General features: G+C 38.9%; 1 pseudogene; it reads left to right on the plus strand.

The window, feature by feature from the left end:
- The first annotated feature begins 1,331 nt into the window (after positions 1 to 1,331).
- LOC149242161 (uncharacterized) lies at positions 1,332 to 2,895 on the plus strand (annotated as a pseudogene).
- The last annotated feature ends 4,200 nt before the right edge of the window (positions 2,896 to 7,095 follow it).

Here is a 7,095-nt window from a genome sequence, read left to right on the forward strand (position 1 = left end):
ATGCTCAGGGGCATCTTTGTCTCTGGCTACAACTCTGAATCTGGTATGGCATGTTGTGGCTCAGGCTCGCTTGATGTGGCTTTGAAGCTTGTAGATGACCATCATTTCCCCCCTTATTAGATACAAGGTGAGATGATGGAGAAAACTCAGCTGCAAGACTGTTCAATACTCTAGAACAAATTCTGACATGTGACTGGAATATCTTCTTGGCTGTTGATGCCCATTGCCAAGAAACGATCCATCCAAGATGAATCTTTGTTCTTGTAGGAGGTTTGTTTCTAAAGCATCTGTGTGAAGAATGGGTGGTTTTATGATAGTGATAACATGGATGAAGATCAAAACAATGATCTTTCAGATGGCCAACTCGGTCACAGTGTTGGCATTTCATAATATGTTGTTGTGGAAGAGGGGTAGAAGCTGGAATAGTTGGAGTTGAATGGTCATGAAGGAATCCAACACTCTGAAACTGAATGGGCTTTGAGTAGTCTGGAATATGAAAGGAAACATCCTTGTCATATCCAAGACCAGTTCTGTGCTTGTTGTGGACAAGCTCTTCCGAAGGTCTGATGATGGGCTTGGGAAGTGTATGTTGAATTTCTGCTTCTTCATGTATAAGTACTGCTTCATTGGGTACTAAATATGAATCAACTTGCTGCTTATGGGAGTCTGTTTCAATGTTCTGAACACAAATAGGTTCAGAATGATCACTCCTCTGTTTTAATTCTTCTTGCTGAATATGAGATTCAAGCTCCAAAAATTCTACCTTTTATTGTTTATACTGCAAATAGGTTTTAATATCGCAGAGAGTGTTCTTGTTGATTTTCACTGTATCATGATTAGTAGAATGCATCAAAGTTTTCAAGAATTATAATAGTTCAATAATTTGAGCCATATTTTCCATTGTCAAAATTACACCTTTTAAAAACTAAGCATAACTATGAAAAAATAAAGAAGCAACACCCAATCATAATACTATGTCAAGCATCTTTTCTTTATCATTGGAAATTTGGAACCTTGAGCAAGTGAACATTACCATAGACTAAGAAAATTTCAGCTTTAGAAAGAGCACAACTTACAGTTCAGGGTATATAATTCAAAGAAGAGAAAACATCAACATATGTATACCACACATGATATTGGCTACACCAATCCTTTCCCTGTCTATCCCAATCATAGGATTTTAAGAGACAAATATCTTAATATATAAAGCTTGATAAAAGGAGAAAGGGAACAATGCTTCTCAATAGTGTTCCGGTCCCTTCTTCCATGTCTGTCAATTTGCGGCATGAAGAAAGCAGCATAGGTCTGATCCTTCAGTGCCAGAGCATAATATGGAAAAATTGAAGGATCCTTCGACACATTTACTTGTATGTATTGTCACAAAGGCATCACAACTTTCGCATGCATTTCTTCAACCTTCTCTTGAAACGAAACTTGTGATCAACTTCAATTGTGAGGGTGTTCAACTATCTCAACATGGTCGCCTTTGTCTCATGCAGCTTGCATTTGAGGATGGTGTGTACCTGGTTGATGCAGTTGTGGGTGAAACTTACTAATGGAGGCCTGCAAACCCCCTGTAGAATCTGTTCATGTTACAAAAGTCATTCATGATTGCAAACGTGAGAATGAGGCATTGTATTTCTTGCATGGAATCAAATTAAATAATGTATTTGACACCCAAATTTCATATTCACTCATTTTACAACAGGAAGGCAACAAGAGGCCTCCTTGTAACAAGTACATATCTTTCGTTGACATTCTAAATGAGTATTGCGGTGTGAAGTTTCCTGAGAAGTAACTAGTGCGGACTCAACCCAAACCCATAACGATTAATACACCAGCACATATATTGTTTAACATTGAATTGACCAGTGCAAAAAATGGACATCATTGCTACTACGTGCATCACATAGCACTCAATCATGTGCCACATATGTTATCCATACGCAGGTCTTCAAAAATTCAACGCACAACGAACACTGTCTGTCTTATTCCACTCGTTGACTTATCAAGTTGTTGCATATATATATAACGTAGAGGTTCAAAATTGAGTATGCACAAACACTTTATAATCCAAGAACTGAGTACTGAGTGCGGCGTTGTTGTCGTTAAAAGACAATCTTTAAGTACCCAGAGCCTTGAAGCCACGAGAGGAGACTCGAACCTGGGATGCCTGCATCAAGATGCTTTAGAGTCTTATGCGAGGTCTGGACACACCCATGCTATTGTAAGAGGTGGCTGACTATATTTAGGCGCTCAAGATGCAGCTGTATACCATGCAAACTCTCACCAAATATTTGACAATGAACAACTAGTCTCTCCAAGCGCGCCCTATTTGGAAATTCCTACTCGGCATCGAAGGTTAGCAGACACATTTATTTTAGTATTTAGACAAGCAGCAGAGACAGAGTCATACAATTGTTGTGATATTTTGGGAATTTGGCATCAATAGTGATAGGTACAGACGATTAATACCAGAAGCCTTTGTTTTGTCCGTCAAATCTCTCTGAGTGATATTCAATAGCTCTGAGTTTTGCAAGTCAAATTGTGAACCACTGCGCTATTCTTTGTAAAAAATCGACATGTGGAAATGCTGAGCTGAGGCACTTCTATGAATGGAATTGCAATTGTGGCATTTTCGAGTGCCTGGTTTGCATTGTGATCGGTGCAAAGCTCGGGAAGATGTTTCCCGATTGTGTGAGCTTAATCCAGCATGCTATGAAGATTTTGAAGACCAAGAAGAAGATTGCACATCGGGGTTACGATTGTTCAATTTGCTATTTGTTGGGATGGAATGCATACCGGTTGCCAAGCGGGGGGAAGCCGACTGAATCTCAGCCTCGAGGAATATATAATGGGAAACAAGGATCAAGAATGCTTTTGGTGATTTTCTAAAGGTCATGAACATGAGAGCCTAGTCTACATACTGGACTATGAGTTGGAAAAATGTTGTGGCATGTTATATGCAACGAATCTGAAAAAGCGACTGGTCATCATAGAGAATAATACAATGAATCTGAGAATTATGGGTTTAGAATAGCAAAGTTCTGATAGGGCAGGAGAAACTGAGAGCACAGGGCCGAGGTATAGGAGTTACAAATTAAAGAGGGACAGGTCTGGTGTTGTTGGGAAAAGTATACAATACGGAATGACCCTATCCCACTCTAAGGGTGATAGTACCTCAGCAACAACCGAATGCAAAGCTATTCAAGATTGCTTCTTTATGAGATGTAAGAGAGAGGAGAAAGAGATCCACTAACTGTTATCTTCCGCTAATGGTTGATCCAATCTTCTCTCTTTGCTGCTTGCTCCCAGCTCCTTGCTCTTTCACTGGCCCAGCTACACAAAGATCCTGCAAAAGCACAAGAAAAGGAAACTACAAGAAGCATACATCCATAATTGATTCAAGGATTAGAATAAATCAAATATACAAGCATCAATACGCCACAAAGACACATGCATATAGAAGAACCTCAAATGCTTTATTAATGGAAGAAGTAAAGTTCTGAGAGTGTTACAACCATAAGAGGCCCAATCCAGCAACACCTCCCAACAGAAAGAAATCTCCTCTTCACCTCCTTCAAAGAAATCACCCAATAGTTCTATGCCCAAACCAACAACACTTCCTTACATTCACAAGATTCCAGCCTCTCTAGACCTCATGAGAGAGCTCTATATATAGGAGTTTTGGAGAAAGGATGAGTCAGCTTGAGCTTGGCATGAAGCTGACTAGTGTCCTCTCCCACTTCAGTTATACTTCAGTTCTTGAGTCCACTTGGAGTTTCTTGCTTCCACTTGGAGATCTAGATCCTCTTACTCATCACAAGGCGAATTCCCTGATCCAAGTGTCATTTTGGAAGCTTCCTGGGCATTTGACACCTTGCAGAATGACTGTGCCACTTGGCCAATCTCGCCCAGCGCAGGTAGCCTTCATTAGATTTGACATTCAGTGCAGGTACAGAGTGGAACAGTTGACATTCAGCGCAGATGCTCAGTGGAGCAGCTGATATGATCCAGAATTAGCTTGTTTTTGAGTGTTTTCAGGTGGAGAACTGATTTTTAGTGCTGTGGTTTGCTGACCTTGTTCCTCTAGGGGTAGGAACAACATGTTTAGGGACTTTGGATCCCTCAGATTATTGACATTTCATGCTTCATGCAGTAAGGCACAAAAATGTCTATAACATCTGGCAATATTCCTCTTTACATTTGCAGGGGCAGGTTTGCTCACAACAAAGGAATGGCAGCACTGAGATAGGAGTTACAAATTAAAGAGGGACATGTTTGTCAATTTTCCTCTTTGCAGTCATAGTGGTAGGTATGCTCACAACAAAGGAATGGAAGCGCTGATAGAGGTAACAACTTCTATTCTAACAAATGCTCAGAAAGGCATAATCAGGAGGAGAGCCTTAGTTTACAAAGGCCATAAAAATAGGTGGCTCACACTTGAGCAGGGCAGGAGATCGCCTACTTTGATACCATGTTAAACATGCACATGGAAAAGAAAAACAGGAAAGATAATCAGGAGAGTGCGCTTGTTATCAACAAATGATGTACATTTATAGTACATGGTGTGACCCTTGGATTCATATTCCAAGTGGTCTCTTGGACTTCTTTTGGCTGTTCAGCTTCCACACCAACCCTTAGAGGATTAAGTGTCCAACAATTTTTATGAAAACATTTACCTACTATGCTAAATAAAATTCATCTATAAACTCAGAAAAAAACTCCTAAAAACATTCTATATTGAAATAACATAAAAAAAATTCAAAATATTTCATGGTTATTTGTCAGAGTAGACTCCTAGTACACTGATCTCTCCATGCAACTGAGGCCCCTTCCTATCTAGTTGTCTCAGTCCACCGAATTCATATGAGCTTCTTCTTCTTTGGTTTGTCATTGAATCGAACCACATCCACACTGATAAGAGCCCCACTACTGTCATTTTATTCAAGCTTCACCACCATAGCATCCAAGGATATAAGCTCATAACAAATTTCAACCTTAAAGTTCTCTAACTTTCTCTACAATAGTTCGTACTTAGTATTCATAAGTAGTTGGTATGATTTTTGTTCGTGCTCCTCCAAAATATTTTTCTATTGAAGGGTAGCCAACAACCCTTCAACTAATTCTAGCAGCGTGGCTAGCAAACTATTAATTGTAACCTTCTCATCCTCATGTAATCGACCTTCCAAATTCACCATTGCAGTACAATTGTATTTCATGTATCGAGCTTCAAAGAGGGAATACCACCTTTATTCATGGTGATTGTTGGGATGGGGTCCCCTGGGTCAGTTTTGGGATTAAAAACCCAAGTTTTGATGTAAAATTTGGTGAAAAGATGTAAAGTCTCTGCATTTTGTGGATGCAGAGCACGTAGATTGTTAGAATTCAAAAGGGGTTTTAGCCCCTTTGTTATGTAAAGTCGAGTCAGTAAAAAGCTATAAATAGATGTGTCTTAGAGAGTTTAAGGAAAATAGAAATGGATGCTTATGTCTATGTCTGAGAAAAAGGGCAAGTAGAAACGAGTAGATAGAAAGGAAAATGCTTCGCAGCTGAGTGTGTAGAGGCCTAGAGTAAAGTTCGCAGCAAGGTGTGTGAACCCCTGCAACTGAGTGCGCAGGGCAGTTTTGAGTCTGTAACCTTATATTGAATATTAATAAAGAATACTGTTGAAGAAATTCATGTGTTTATTTTTTTACTTTGGTTATTTATGTTTGTGATATATGTTGTTATGTAATAATGTATTTATGAAATAATGATGAGTTGATGCGTAACTCTATTGGATAAATTTTGCTAACTGTACGCAATGCATGTTAAGTATTTACGCGAAGATTATAATACATTATGTTATGTTTACTTAATACTTAAGTAGATTTATGTGAACTTAGATCTAAGGTTGATTTACGGTGCACGTAAGTGAATGCTTCATCTATTAAGGGTTCGCAAATACCTATCATAGACCTTCATGAAGGTCTAGAGGCCATTTTAAGGAAGTTACAGTGTTAATCCCTAGGGGCTTATAGATCTACATGAAGGTAGATCTAGGGAAATAAAAGACATCACAACGATCTCTGGCCCATACTGCTTCAGGTGAGACTTCAGCCTGCGCTACCCGGGTTGATGCCGAAAGGGCCATTAGTGTAAGGTTTTGTTTGGCACAATTAACTCTGAACCTGGGTCACGATCCACGAAACCAACAATGATGAACACTCAACAACAATGCAATGTGATACTAGAGCATGAAACAGAGCCTTATATAACCACACCTCCACCTTAGACGCTTCCCTAAGTCATTGAGATGAGGAATTTCTAAATCCATTCTTGGATCTCGATCAACTCCAAAGGATGTCAATCATTTGATACATAGGGATAAAAAATGTTAACATCAGTTTGCAAAGAGTGAATGCATAATTGTGACCAAGTCTCTCATCTCTTGTATTAACAGTTCCTAACCTTGTTGCATTAAAACCTTCTGTCACTTGTTATCCCACTTTACTACCTCAGGTCATCAAATGTTAATGCGATTTAGATAGGGGTACATTCCGTTCATGATTCATAGCCAAAAAATTAATGAGGGATCCCATTCCTTACGATTCTGCATTGGTGATCGAGATATAATCCATGTGATTAATGAGAGAAGTATGCAAATGGGATCTAATGTGGAAACTGGTTCAAATATTTGATAGTGAAGGCCATTGTATCTTTATAAAACCTATGATGTTTGATTTTGTTGATCTTGGAATGGGTGAGTTAAGAAACCTACCATGATCCAATTCTAATTTCCCTTGCTCTAATGTAACTCCCTTATTGGCCAATGAATCTACCATTATGTTCAGATGTCGATACACATTAAAGAATTGGATTTGCTCAAATTGCATAGTTTGCAAAATGAACCTTTGTAGGATAGGGGGAGAAGCTGTGCTTTGGAATCCTCTTGCTTTCCACATATGAGGTATTAAAATCATTGAATCTCCAAACACTATTATTTTAGTTATTTTCTTTGCCAATGCAATTTCCAATCCTTGCTAAAGTGCAAGGTATTAAACTTGTTTATCAGCTTCCATTCCCAATCCCAAACATATTGAGTCTCTATTT

Source organism: Pinus tabuliformis, chromosome 8 (genome assembly GCF_031772625.1).
Source record: "Pinus tabuliformis cultivar Carrire ecotype Pingquan chromosome 8, CPIR1, whole genome shotgun sequence".
Lineage (NCBI taxonomy): Eukaryota > Viridiplantae > Streptophyta > Pinopsida > Pinales > Pinaceae > Pinus > Pinus tabuliformis.